The sequence below is a fragment of the Sturnira hondurensis genome, unplaced genomic scaffold, assembly GCF_014824575.4.
Source record: "Sturnira hondurensis isolate 20B ecotype Veracruz unplaced genomic scaffold, ASM1482457v3 Scaffold0013299, whole genome shotgun sequence".
Taxonomy (NCBI): domain Eukaryota; kingdom Metazoa; phylum Chordata; class Mammalia; order Chiroptera; family Phyllostomidae; genus Sturnira; species Sturnira hondurensis.
In genome coordinates, this window is record NW_028085930.1 from 2,159,381 (window position 1) to 2,171,863 (window position 12,483).

At 49.8% G+C, this 12,483-nt stretch overlaps 1 protein-coding gene across 3 annotated transcripts in view; it reads right to left on the reverse strand.

Annotated features, from left to right (window-relative positions):
• Window positions 1–5,606, reverse strand: part of MRAS (muscle RAS oncogene homolog) — a 57,397-nt gene extending 51,791 nt beyond the window's left edge. Inside the window, exon 1 of one of the 3 annotated variants that reach the window (XM_037061199.1) lies at window positions 5,341–5,606. The gene's annotated coding sequence lies outside the window, so the exon portion shown is untranslated. Of the gene's footprint in view, window positions 1–4,784; window positions 4,916–4,945; window positions 5,255–5,340 lie in introns of those variants that run through there. The other 2 variants (XM_037061198.1, XM_037061200.1) reach the window with 2 other exon arrangements.
• Between the last annotated feature and the right edge of the window lie 6,877 nt (window positions 5,607–12,483).

Consider the following 12,483-nt stretch of genomic DNA (forward strand, 5'->3'; position numbering starts at 1 on the left):
TGTTCTAAGTCCTGCAGTGCCATGCAAAGGACTGAGTGGGCAATGGGTACATAGTGTTTGTTATATTACCCCTTACATTTTTCCATTCTTATTTTTTGTTAATTCAAAAATCCACCAGGTGCACAAATGATTCAGGGGTTCGTGGCTAACTATCTTTGGGTTCCCTTGTCTGCCTGCCAAGCAGCCGCTTCTGCGTCTCTGTGGGTTCTGCTGCCTCCTGACGTCCCCTTTCCTCCTGAGGCCTTTGCTCCCTGTGGCACTGATTGCATATGGTCAGGCCCCCATCGGATGTGTCCTATGAGCAGCAGGAGAGAAGAGATGTATGGTTTTCAGTCTTCCGGTTCCCGGAGCAGTGCAGAGTGAAAGGAGGAGCATGTGCTCGGGACCAGGCAGACCCTGGGCAGACTCCTTCCAGGCTCTGATTCTCTCCGAGTAGGACTGGGAGTGGTCTGCTTAAACTCTCCAAGTCTCAGGTCCCTCATCTGTAAAAGGCTAACAGCCAAACTGTGAGGCTTGGAGGTGGTGAATACAGAGTGTCTGGCCCACCAGTCTTTGTTGAAGGAAAGATGGGAGAGAGGGAGAGGCGGGCAGATGGACACACGGAGAGGCCGTCTTTAAACCACACCGTTTGAGGAGCAGTTGAAGTAGATAGAGCTGCTGGTGCTGGAGAAAGGCATGACTGTCAAAGTTTCACGTGAGACAGATCCAAAGGGACAGCTTAAGGGGATAAAGGAAGAACTTTGCAAGGGTGAGAACACCCCCTCGGGGGCAGACTGACTTGAGAGGCAGCAAGCTCCCTGAATCTAGAAGGATCCAGCTAAAGCCTCACAGGCTGCATGGGAGGGACTCCCCTGTCCCAAGTTTCCCAGCCTTTACTCAAGGGATCATTTAAAAATCTTTCTTTAGCCTTAGTCTGAGCTAAATATTCATTAAAAAAAAGATTTGATATGATGCCTACATTTTTAATAGTAAGTATAAAACTAGTAAGCGTTGCATGTGTCCCCACGAGAATCATCACCCTCACCACTATGAGAAACGTGCTCTACGGGTCGGAACCCAGTCTACATAGGCTCCAGGGGCCCCTTTAGGACTAGGATCCTGTTATCTGAAGGTTGCCTGAATGCTGATAATACTCTTCATTGTATAACCCTTTCTGGTTACCCAAGCACGTTCTCATCTGTGTATTTCATCTAATCCCCTTGACAACCCTGAGGGCTCAGCAAAGAAGTCACACATGGTGCCTGGGGCCCTGCAGCATGGGACCCTCCCAAGGCCCTACAGAGAGTCCTGAAGGGCGGCAACCAGAGTTCAGAGTCCCCTGCTCTCCACCCCGCCCTCCCTCGCTCTACACACTGCACAGCTAAATCATTTTCTGGTGCTTTCTGAAATCTCATTAGCAATACAACCCAGACGTAAATTTAGATAGACAGATGCCAGGCTCTCTTGATGAGAATATGCCCCTCTGAGACCCAGAATGTCACCTCAGCAACCAATAATGGCCCACATTGTCATTTGGCCATTGGCCATCAGCAGGCCCCACCTAGTGAAGCTACCAAGAATATTAAAAAACACTGAGTACTAAAGGACATTGCTACTTCATGACCCCCGCAAGACAGATGGCTGCAGGAAGCCGCCTTGGATCATGCTAAGCGGTTAACAGGGCCTAGGGGCTCTTTGAACCCCAAGGTGGGGGCTAGGCCAAGGAGGGCCCTTTGGTGGAGTCTCTGAGAATAGGCCGGAAACCTCATCACAGGCAGCAGAAATGCTACCCAGAAGACTGGACATGGGCACCAAGGAATGCATAGCGGGCAACAAGGAGGGCAACATTGGTTTGTCTGAAGCATGAGGTGGCAGAAGCATCGCCTTCTTGGTCAGAGCTCCACAAGACAGACTCGCTGGCTGACTGCACAGACTTCACCTCAGGCGGAGAACTGACAGCTGTCCCACTCTACTTTCATTCTTGACACTGTCTGTACCACGAAGGCATGCTGGCCCGGTGGGGAGGCAGAGTAAGTAACACAGTAAATCCTAGGTAAACAGTAGTGAAGCAATCTCGCTTAGACCAGGGGATCTAACAGGGATCCAGGACTTGTTTTCAGAGATCCCCAAATCCCCTGAATTGTATACCCAAGCAATTTTTCTCTGGGCTTCTCACTGGCATATTCAAGAAACTGCCTGTCCCATGAAAGGACTTGCTGGATGGAAGTGGCACTGATTTCCCATTCCTGTGTACACAGACCTCATATGAGCTGAGAGCATCTTTGGGAAATCTAAACTCTGTTTAATTCACTATTACTTGGGGTCTGTTATTTGCAGCCAAAAGCATCCCTACTGATCCAATACCATAGGGCCCAGTGACATCATCCATGACTACGAGGATTAGTGAGTCCTCAGAGTCCACCAACAAAACTTCTCAAAGCTTGAATTCTCTGCTCAGCCTCTAGAGAATGGACACCTGCCAGATGCCCCAGGTGCTGGGAACTCTGCCAGCTCCTTCCTTTTTTTCATTCCCAGACAAAGGTAACTGTACCTTTGTATAGCCAGCCAGATTCCTGTCTTGGGCCTGGCAGGAACAGAGCTTCTGGAACTCAATGCACACCCTCTGGACGCTTGAGAACATTCCAGCTTTGCCCAAGAATGTGTTCCCACTTAGTTCAGATGAGTATGGTTTGTATAAATGATACAATGCTCACAAGTAGGTATGTTTCCAATCACTTATAGGGAGGTACACTCCATTTGAGGGTATTTCATGGGTAGAACAATGATCACACCAGATGTGAAATATAAAATAGAGGTCACATATCCCTGAGAACTCACTCAGTCTAGCAGGCTGGTTGCCGTGAGATCCCGACTGACGTTAGGGCCCGGAAGCTACTTCAGCTCCTCAGAGCCCAGTGGTCCTCCCTGGTTCCAGGATCACTCAAGCTCAGGAACCAACCCCAGGGATAACTACTGATATGTCACTTTATAAGCAGCTCAGATCATGAAAGGTGTAAAATACTTGCAATGAGAGCTAATAATAAAAGTTATACCTGTCACAGAAATGTTTTATGTATACGAAAACATGAGTAGGGGAAAAATACAAACTGCTCTATGCAGAGGCAAAGCTGGCAACTCGGGAAGACCTTCGCTTGCCTCACCAGGGCTCAGCAGAGGGCCTTGACCCCCCTTCTCCATAAGGAAATGTTGAGGCCACGGGGTTGGGGGGGGTGGCGGCAGGAAGGCAGTTCCCACCAGAGCATCAGGTTTACTCAACACTCACTCCTCCCCAGGAAGAGGCTGGCAGACCCTGCAGCCTTGAAACCCCCAGAACATCAAAGCCCATGCTGCCTGGCCTGGCGGAGAAAGGACAAGCACCATAACCCACAGACAGAGAGGCCATAACTGGCCGCTGGGCAGGGAGAGCAGACCCAAAGATGAAAATCATGGCCTGAAACATTTTTAACCCCAGTCAGCAGGGACACGCGATTTACAGGAAATTAGGAGATTTACAAAATGCTGGCCAGCTCAAGTTTCTTCCCTCCAAAGAGGAGCAGGAGAGACTCTAAGAACTGTCTCAGTGAAAGTGCTTCATTCAGAGCAAAGCCCATGACACATGTCAGTTATTAATACACAGCAACAGCTCACCACCCCACACATCCACCCACCAGAGTCAGTAGCACAGAAGCATAACACAGGCTGCCCCTGGAGCCTTCGAGCCGGGCACAGCCCGAGACCCTCACAGGAGGGTCCTGAACAGCTGCATGGTCTAAAGCATGATCTCTAGAAAGGCCCTTGGGCACATTAGTGACCGTGTAGCACCAGTTCACCACCTGCATACGAGGATAGTAAAATCTTTTCTGCAGGAGGCTTGTCCAAGGATGATGAAGCACATCCATGTCTGGTCTGCGTGAGCCCTGTTGGCTGCTGTCATTTCAGTAGCACTGAGGGGTTTTCAGGTCAGATATCCTTATTACTCCTGCTGGCAGGGAGGTCATTCTTTTGAGGGCTTGTTGGGGGGGGCGGGGAGGTCAATGCCGAGCCTTGTCCTGGTCAGGTCCAGGACAGTGGAGTCCTGGAATGGAAAGAACTATTCTAGCCCAAGCAGGGACCCATGGTGGGGAAAAAGGACAAGCCCAGGGCTCTGTGATAAGGACCACGATGAAGTGGCCCTTGTCCACCTTTCCAGGCTCGGCTTTGTCCCCAGCCAGCACAGACTTTGGTTCCAGCCACAGAGTCTAACAGGGCCGTTGGATGCCCCTGCCAGGCATCACCTCCTCTAGGAGGCCTTCCCTGACCTTCCACGCTCCCAGAACCCCTGAGCTTTCCTGATCCCAGGCCCGACCACGCTAGGCTGTGGCTGGGTTTGCGCCCCTACCTTCCCCTTGGACCAGCAGCTGGCACTGTGCCCCACACACTGTGGGTGCTCCAGCCACGTCTGGTCAATGAATGAGCCCGGTCCTACTTGTGAACAGAGCCCCAAGCGCAGCTTAGAGTTGCTTTTGAAGAAGGCTGCTTTTTGTTATTCAGCTGAATTTGACAACTCCACCCGCGGATCCAGAGCTTGTTAACGCCATTTTAAAAGGGGAGAAAGGGCCCCCCACCCCCCACCCCACAGCCGTGTTGCCCACCTCCTCTCGGGTTCTCGCCAGGCAGACAAGGAACCCAACGGCGATTATCATAATAAAGGCTCTTTGGGAGGTCAGCAGGCCCTCCCCACTGGAGTCTCAGTCGTGGCCGATTTCTCGATCGAACACCGTTATTCGTTTTTCGGGAGCCTGTGGTGGAGTCTAAAGACTACTTACCGCCGGTCCCAATCAATGCACACTCAGCTCGGAGAGCGCGGCCGGGCCAGGGGCGGCCACACCTCCGCCCCGGAACAAAGCGCCAGCCCGGGCTGGGGGCCGAGAGGGCCAGGCGCCCTCCCTTCTTCTCTACTCCTGCGCCCGCTGCCCCGACCACTCACTGTACGCTCCAGCCCCCGCTGGGCTCGGGCCCTCAGGTCGCCTCCCCCATGCTCCAGCCCGACTGAGGGCTCTAGCCCGCTGGTCTCTCTGGCCTGTCCCCACCCTGGCGCCTCCTTAAAGCGACCGCGCAGCCCGCGAGCGCCCGGAGCGCCTGCCGCGCGGCGCATTCCTTATATTGCAACAGCGCCTTCTAAAAATAGAGCGCTGCGAGCGCGGGGGTAGCCGGCCCCACGCCGCTACCCAGCTGCCCCCGCCTGCACCCCGGCGCCAGGACGCGCTGCCCTCGGAGTGCCAGCCACCCGCGCAGGGTCCCCAGGACGCTGCAGGGCGCGCACGAGCCTGGCCATGGGGCCGGTGCCCCCTCCCCCCACCTCCCGCGGCCCTGCGCACTTACCCGAGTCCCACTCGTGGCTCCGTGGAGCTGACTTTAAGGTGGACGCAGAATGGGAATTTTTCCCGGCCCCTTTAAGAGCCTCTGCGCTCCAACCTTTAAATCTCCACTGGGCCCAGCCAACTTCTGAGCCTCCCCAGTCCTACGTGATCCCGAATTCGATTAGAATCTTAACCTTAACCGTATTCCTTTAGAATCTCCGGGCGTGTGTCTTTCTACATCCTGCCTCCAGGGTCGCTTTTCCAGGCCCTCCTGGGGCACCGAAGTTCGTTCAGATGGATGCGACGGGGATAGGCGACACGCGCGCGCTCCCTTTCCTTGTTTCAGTTCCGCTAACTCGTCCACTGGCGCCATTTATCCCTCTTTTAAAAATAAAGATAGAATTCGCATATTAAAAAAATCTACTTTTAAAGCCTTCAACTTAGCGGTTTGTAGTTTATTTGCAAAGTTATGCAACCCTCACCATCACCAGTTTCCAGATCATTTTCATAACTGGCCCCCCTCCCCCGCAAAATCATACCCACTTGCAGTCACGCCTCCTTTCCGCCTCCCTCCACCCCTGGGAAACCACCAACCTACTTCTGGTTTGCCTCTTCAGGACATTGCATATAACAGGAGTCATACAACATGTGGTCTTTTGTGACCAGCTTTTGGCCCTGCACGATGTTTCCCAGGTTTATCTGTGGAGCAGCACTGATAACACTGCTTATCTCGACTGAATAATATTCCATTGTATGCGTGTGCCGTGTGTTGTTAATCCGCTCATCAGCTGATGGACAGTTGGGTTGTTTGTGTTTTGGGGGCATTATGAATAATAAAGCTGCTATAAACGAGTCTTTGTATGAACATATGTTTTCACTTCTCTTGGATGTATACTTAAAAGTATAATTGTGGGTCATATGCTAACCATGTTTAATATTTTGAGGTCTCCCCAAACTGTCTTCCAAGGTAGCTACACTGTTTGTCATTCTCACTAACCACACGTGAGAGTTTCAGTGTCTCCATGTTCTCACCAACACTTCCTACCATCTGTCATTTTTTATTAGAGCCATCCTAGTGGGGGTGAAGTGGTATGTCATTGTACTTCTGATTATCAGTGTCATTTTTTAGACGTTCCTTTTGTGGGTGGACCTTTATAATGACTTGGAATGACTTTTACACATTCAGGGAACCTTATCATTTTGAGACCTTCACCCTCCACCCCAGGCCTAAAGGGACCTTACTTCCCTGGGTTCCTCATGCCCTGCTGGGGCTCCCAGTGTGATGCAGGTTTCGATTGGCATCCCAGGTAGTCATGCAACCAGTCTGTGAGAGCTACTCTGCCCCCACCATCCCCTGCCCCCTGCTGTTCTGAAGGCACTTCAGACCCCAAGAGTCCCCATGCCAGGCGGATGTGGATTGAGTGCAATCAAGAGTATGTCACTTTCATAGGGAGTAGCCGAACTGATCGAGGAGGGACCCGAGGGACAGATGTCCATCTTGACTGGCTGGGCCTTGCCCTAGGAGCTGCCTCTTCCTCTCTCTTCCATTTACCACAGGCCGTGGGGGAGGCAGGCAGGAGTCTGAGTGTTTTGGTTGTCTGTCAGCCCTTGATGGGTTCTTCTGTGAAGACACTCTCTCCTGGGCCCTGACTGGCACAGTGGCCAGACTTGCTCGCAGCTTGAGTGGAAATGTTTGCACAAGAGTCAAAGACTTACCCCTTTCTACCACTTCCATACCAAAATCTTTAATAATTTATCTCTTCGGAAATGGAAGTACACAGCTAGTGATCACACACAGGTACCCTAGATTCACTGAGGATAGGATTAAACCCTGCAGGCTGTGGCTGGGGTCTTCAGCAGGGAGCCTAGCCCATTTGGGCTGTGTCCTCTGCTCTTCAAACCCCGAAATGAAACACGGCTCAGTTGCTGGCAGATAGGGGTTTCAGAGCACAGGGTCACTGAACAGAAAAGTGAGACCTGGGCTTGACAGTTCATTCACTCAGTAAACACCGTCGGAGCACCTACTGTGGACCAGATGCAATGGCAGAGCCTGCCTCCAAGCAAAAGCAGAGTGCCATCGAGGCATGAGTGGTGTGGAAATCACTGGGAGCCCTGACTGGTGTGCCTCAGTGGCTTGGGCATCGTCCTGCAAATGGGAAGGGAACAGCTGGAGAGTTCAATTCCTCACCAGGGCTCATGCCTGGTTTGCAGTCCATGTCTCAGGTTGGGGGCACACAAGAGGATTGATGTTTTTTTCTCCCTCCTTTCCTCTCTCTCTAAAAGTAAATTAGTGAAAAAATGTAAAAGGCACAGAGTGGAGATGGCACAGGAGCCCAGAAAAGGGTATGGAAACCAATGCTGGAATGAAGAGGAGAGAGAGGCGATGATTGAACCAGGGATTGAAAGACTAATAACAATCAGATAAACCACTCAGAGACAGAAAATCTTATATGCTGAGGCATGAGTGAGCCGAAGTCTTTCCAAAAACTCCAGCAGATTCGAATGGCTGAGTAGGTGTGCTTGGGGCATGGCAGAAGCCAAAAACCCAGGCAAGATTCAGGCCCAAGTTTCAGGTCCTGAGGGCCAAGGCCAGCCACAGGATGTGTGTTCCCGGGATGGGGCAAACATCAGAGGCTCTGGACTGACCCAGAGTAGAACTTCCCTGCTCAATGACATGAGCAAATGTGCCTCATCCACCGTGATGTATCCTGTGCTTGCCTCTGTGTCCTGAGACTTGCTGAGTGCCATGCTTAAGAGCAGAGCCAAGCTGCACCTGGGGGTTAAGTAGGCAAGCCTGGAGGGTGGGGGCACTTCAGGGCCAGGAGTCAGCCAGGTCATTGTGACATAATCTTCCTCCAGAATTCCCAGCCGCAGTGTGGTCCTTGGGGGTTAAAGCAGCCCTGGGCTCCTGAGCACTCAGAGTGTGCCCGACATGGGCATAGTGATGGGCCTGCACACCTCCCAACGACCTGTGTTACCCACCCTGTCTCAGACATAAGGAGACCCCCAAGCCCAATCCCACCCAGCCAATAGACTGACATACAGTCTATTATGTCTTTGGCCTCGATGCGCCAGTCAGTGGCTTGTGTGTTTGGTGTTGGGAAAGCAGGGAGAAGGTGAGGAAGGATACTAACACTCGTTCCGCCACAGTCTCTCCAGGCCTGTGGCTGAAATTGGATCTTTTCACTGACCCTGAAAGCACCAATTATGGGTTAGCAGAGGAGCCTCACCCACCCCATGCCTGTTCATCCCCTCAGCTGACCTTTGTTCCGTGCCAAGAACAGGCCTCTCTTCCTCGGGCTGCCCATGATATGGCACCAAGAACTACATGGTCTTTGCTCAGGGTTTTCATGGCCTTTACTAATCCATGTTCAGTCAATTCTCGTCTTCAGCTTTCCTTGTGACCCCTCCCCACCCTGCTCCTGGCCTATTCAGAGCCAGGCCTACTTTCCCTCCCTGAGGCTCACGGCTCATCCCTCGCATGGGCTTCTCTTGCTCTCTAGTGGCCGGAAGAACAGTTTTCAACCAGTCTACTTCCCCCTCATGGCCAAACTTTTCCAAAAAGTTGTCCATACTCAACTAATATGTTTGTTTTCACCCCCATGGCTCTTCCTTTGTTTAAATTAAAGTCCAGTGACTTTTAAATATTTTGGGCTGCAACTCAGAGGAAAGATACAGGCTTGCATTGCAAACGAGAACGTACACATACACACACAAAAATTTCATGAAACGATACTTATCTTGACTATGTGTTGCACTCTGATCTGTCCTATTCTGTTTCACTAAAAACTGCCAACAGGACCTCTACATTGATTCCATGGGCGGTGACCTACAGTCTGGAGAACATTGATTTGTATTTTGACAATCCAGAGCCTCCAGGGCGTGACATTACAGCAGAAATTTGCCAAGAAAGAAGAGTCAACCAACTCTAAGATTTTGAAATACATGCTAGAACAATAGTTTGAAAAGAGAAAAGGGTTTGGGTTTTCAAAGACCTAGGAAATTTTCTCTCCTGGGCAGGATGGAGTAGGTTGTGGCAGCCCAGGGCTCCTTCTGCAGTGAAAGAAAGTGAGGCTCTCCAGCTGTTCCCTCCCTCCTCCCCCAGCGCATTTGCCAGTTAGGGGCTCTGGCTAATGATCAAGCTTTGCCCAGAAGGGAGATCTCTAATGGAGGAAAGAGAAACCAGCAAAGCTTTTAGTGGCCACATGGTACTTGAATGACAAATTGGAACACAGGTGGCCTTAAAAATACAACCAAGTTTCTCCACATGACATTTGCTGTGTTCTGGGCCTGGGAATGCGTCTAGCAAGCAGAGTGAAATCTTCCGTAGTCCCATCATGCTTAAAAAACAAAGGCTCCCCAGAAAGAAAGGGCCTGCCTCAAACACAACGCCAGCACCGCCCTCGTGATATTTGCCAGATTTTAAATCCCCACGGGCACAGAGCCCGGAAAGGGGGGTTGGGAACCTCTGAAGAGCAGACCTGAACCTCCACAGTCCTTCAGGGCTGAAGATAGAGGGACCTGAAGGTTCCTAATCAAAATCCACATGTGAGGAATAGGTGTATTGTATTTTTATAAGACAATCCAGGGATGGATTGTCTTATAAAAATTGAAACTCAGCCCCAACCCAGCTCAATTTTTCACTGGGTTGAGATGATCATCCCTCACCCCTCTCTGCTTAAAGGAAGAAAGTGGGAAAACTTCGTTTGGCAGATCACATCGTCTGAAGTCTCTATATTTCCTATATACAATAAAAAAATAACTAAGCAGGTGAAGAGGCACGAAAATATAATTGATAAGCAAAAGGAAAAAATAGACAATAGAAGCAGATACACAGACCATTCAGATGCTGGAGTGAGTAGACAAGACTTTAAAATAACTGTGGCAGAAGGACTGGCGCGCTCAGACAATTGCTGGCAGAAGCACAAAGTGCTATATCCACAGTAATTCGGACAAGGAAACTTTAATGTACAGAATTATTAAGTATAAGAGGGGACTACCTACTAAGGGAAAAGATGACTCTAAAGAATTATGGTTAAAGCAGACAGAGAGGGCATCCCCCAGGGCTAAGGCAGAACACCCAAGGAAGGAACAAACCCGTAAGAGGCCCTGACCCTCACTTTCTACCACCAGGCTAAGAGTCATACCTTTTTGGTGCCTCGCTGGGTGATGGAGTTCGTCAAAGTTCCATGCAGGTGAAATTCACTGGAAAGCATTCTTCTTTGGTGCTGAGGGAAGCCTTTCATGGAAAGGTACTGCACTGTGGAAGTTGCTGGAAAGTTGCCCTCTGGGAGATTGGAGGAAGCTGCCAGTAGAGACAAGCTATGTTCTTCTGTGCGGCCACAGGTGTAACAACCCTGTGCTGCAGGAACCCGCCCTCAGGACCAGGAAGAGAAACCTTGCTCCTGCAGTGCTGTCCGTACTCTCTACTGACAACACTTAACGTTATGCCAGATGACAAAGAAGAAATGTTGGTGGGGTACAGCTCCATTAACACCAGGCAGGTAATTAAGGTTGGATTTGGAGCTGAGAGGCACTACTGGCTTTGAAAAACTGTCTAGTAGACTTCCAGCTGAGATGGAGGTGTAGGTAGACACACTGTGACTCCTTGCACAACCAAAAGGAAAACAACAAATTTAAAAACAAAAACCAACCAGAACTGCCAGAAAATCGAACTGTATGGAAGTTTGACAAGCAAGGAGTTAAAGAAGAAACATTGATCCAGACCGATAGGAGAGGTGGAGACGGGTAGCCAGGCGGAGAAGACTTGTAGCAAGGCAGTGGCTGGAAGAATGGGGTGGGCAAGGCAGCAGCTTGCAGACGGGGTGTTCCCACATTTGGGTGCAGATAAACCGAGAGGAACAACTGGGAAGCAAGACATACTGCACAACCCACGTTTACAGCTTAGGGAAATAAAGCCTCAAACCTCTGACTGAAAAAACCTGTGCGGGTTGAGGCGGAAGGAGAAACTCCCAGCCTCACAGGAAAGTTCATTGCAGAGACTCACAGGGTCCTAGAACATACACAAACCCACCCACCCAGGAATCAGCACCAGAAGGGTCCAATTTGATTGTGAGTATCAGGAGAAGTTAGTGAAATCCAGCAAAGAGCAGAGCAAGCAACACTGTTCCCTCTTGGACCCCTCCCCACATACAGCGTCACAAAGGAGCGACCTGGGTTGCCCCTAAGGCTCTGCCCCTTTCAATGTAACAGGTATGCAAAGACAAAAAAAAAAAGGCCCAAATGAAAGAACAGATCAAAGCTCTAGAAAAAATACAACTAAGCCACGAAGAGATAGCCAACCTATCAGATGCACAGTTCAAAACACTGGTAATCAGGAAGCTCACAGAATTGGTTGAATATGGTTGCAAATTAGAGGGGGAAATGAAGGCTATGAAAAGTAAAATAAAAGAAAATGTACAGGACACCAGCAGTGACGGGAAGGAAACTGGGACTCAAGATCATCTGTTTGGAGTAGAAGGAAGAAATAAACATTCAACCAGAACAGAATGATGAAACAAGAATTTAAAAAAATGAGGAAGGTGCTTAGGAACCTCCAGGACAACTTTAAACATTTCAACATCCAAATCATAGGGGTGTCGGAAAGAGAATAGGAAGAGCAACAAATTGAAAACTTATTTGAACAAATAATGAAGGAGAACTTCCCCAGTCTGGCAAAGGAAATAGACTTCCAGGAAGTCCAGGAAGCTCAAAGAGTCCCAAAGAAGTTGGACCCAAGGAAGCACACACCAAGGCACATCATAATTACATTACCTAAGATTAAAGATAAGAAGAGAATCTTAAAAGCAGCAAGAGAAAAGGAGACAGTTGCCTACAAAGGAGTTCCATTCCCATGAGACTGTCACCTGATTTCTCAAAAGAAACTTTGCAGGCAAGAAGGGGCTGGAAAGAAGTGTTCCAAGTCATGAAAGGTAGGGACCTACATCCAAGATTACTCTATCCAGCAAAGCTTTCATTTAGAATGGAAGGGCAGATACAGTGCTTTTCAGATAAGGTCAAGGTAAAAGAGTTCGTCATCATCCAGCCCTCATTATATGAAATGTTAAAAAGACTTATCTAAGAAAAAGAAGGTAAAAACTATGAACAGTAAAATGACAACAAACTCACAGCTATTAACAACTGAACCTAAAATCAAAAACAAAAA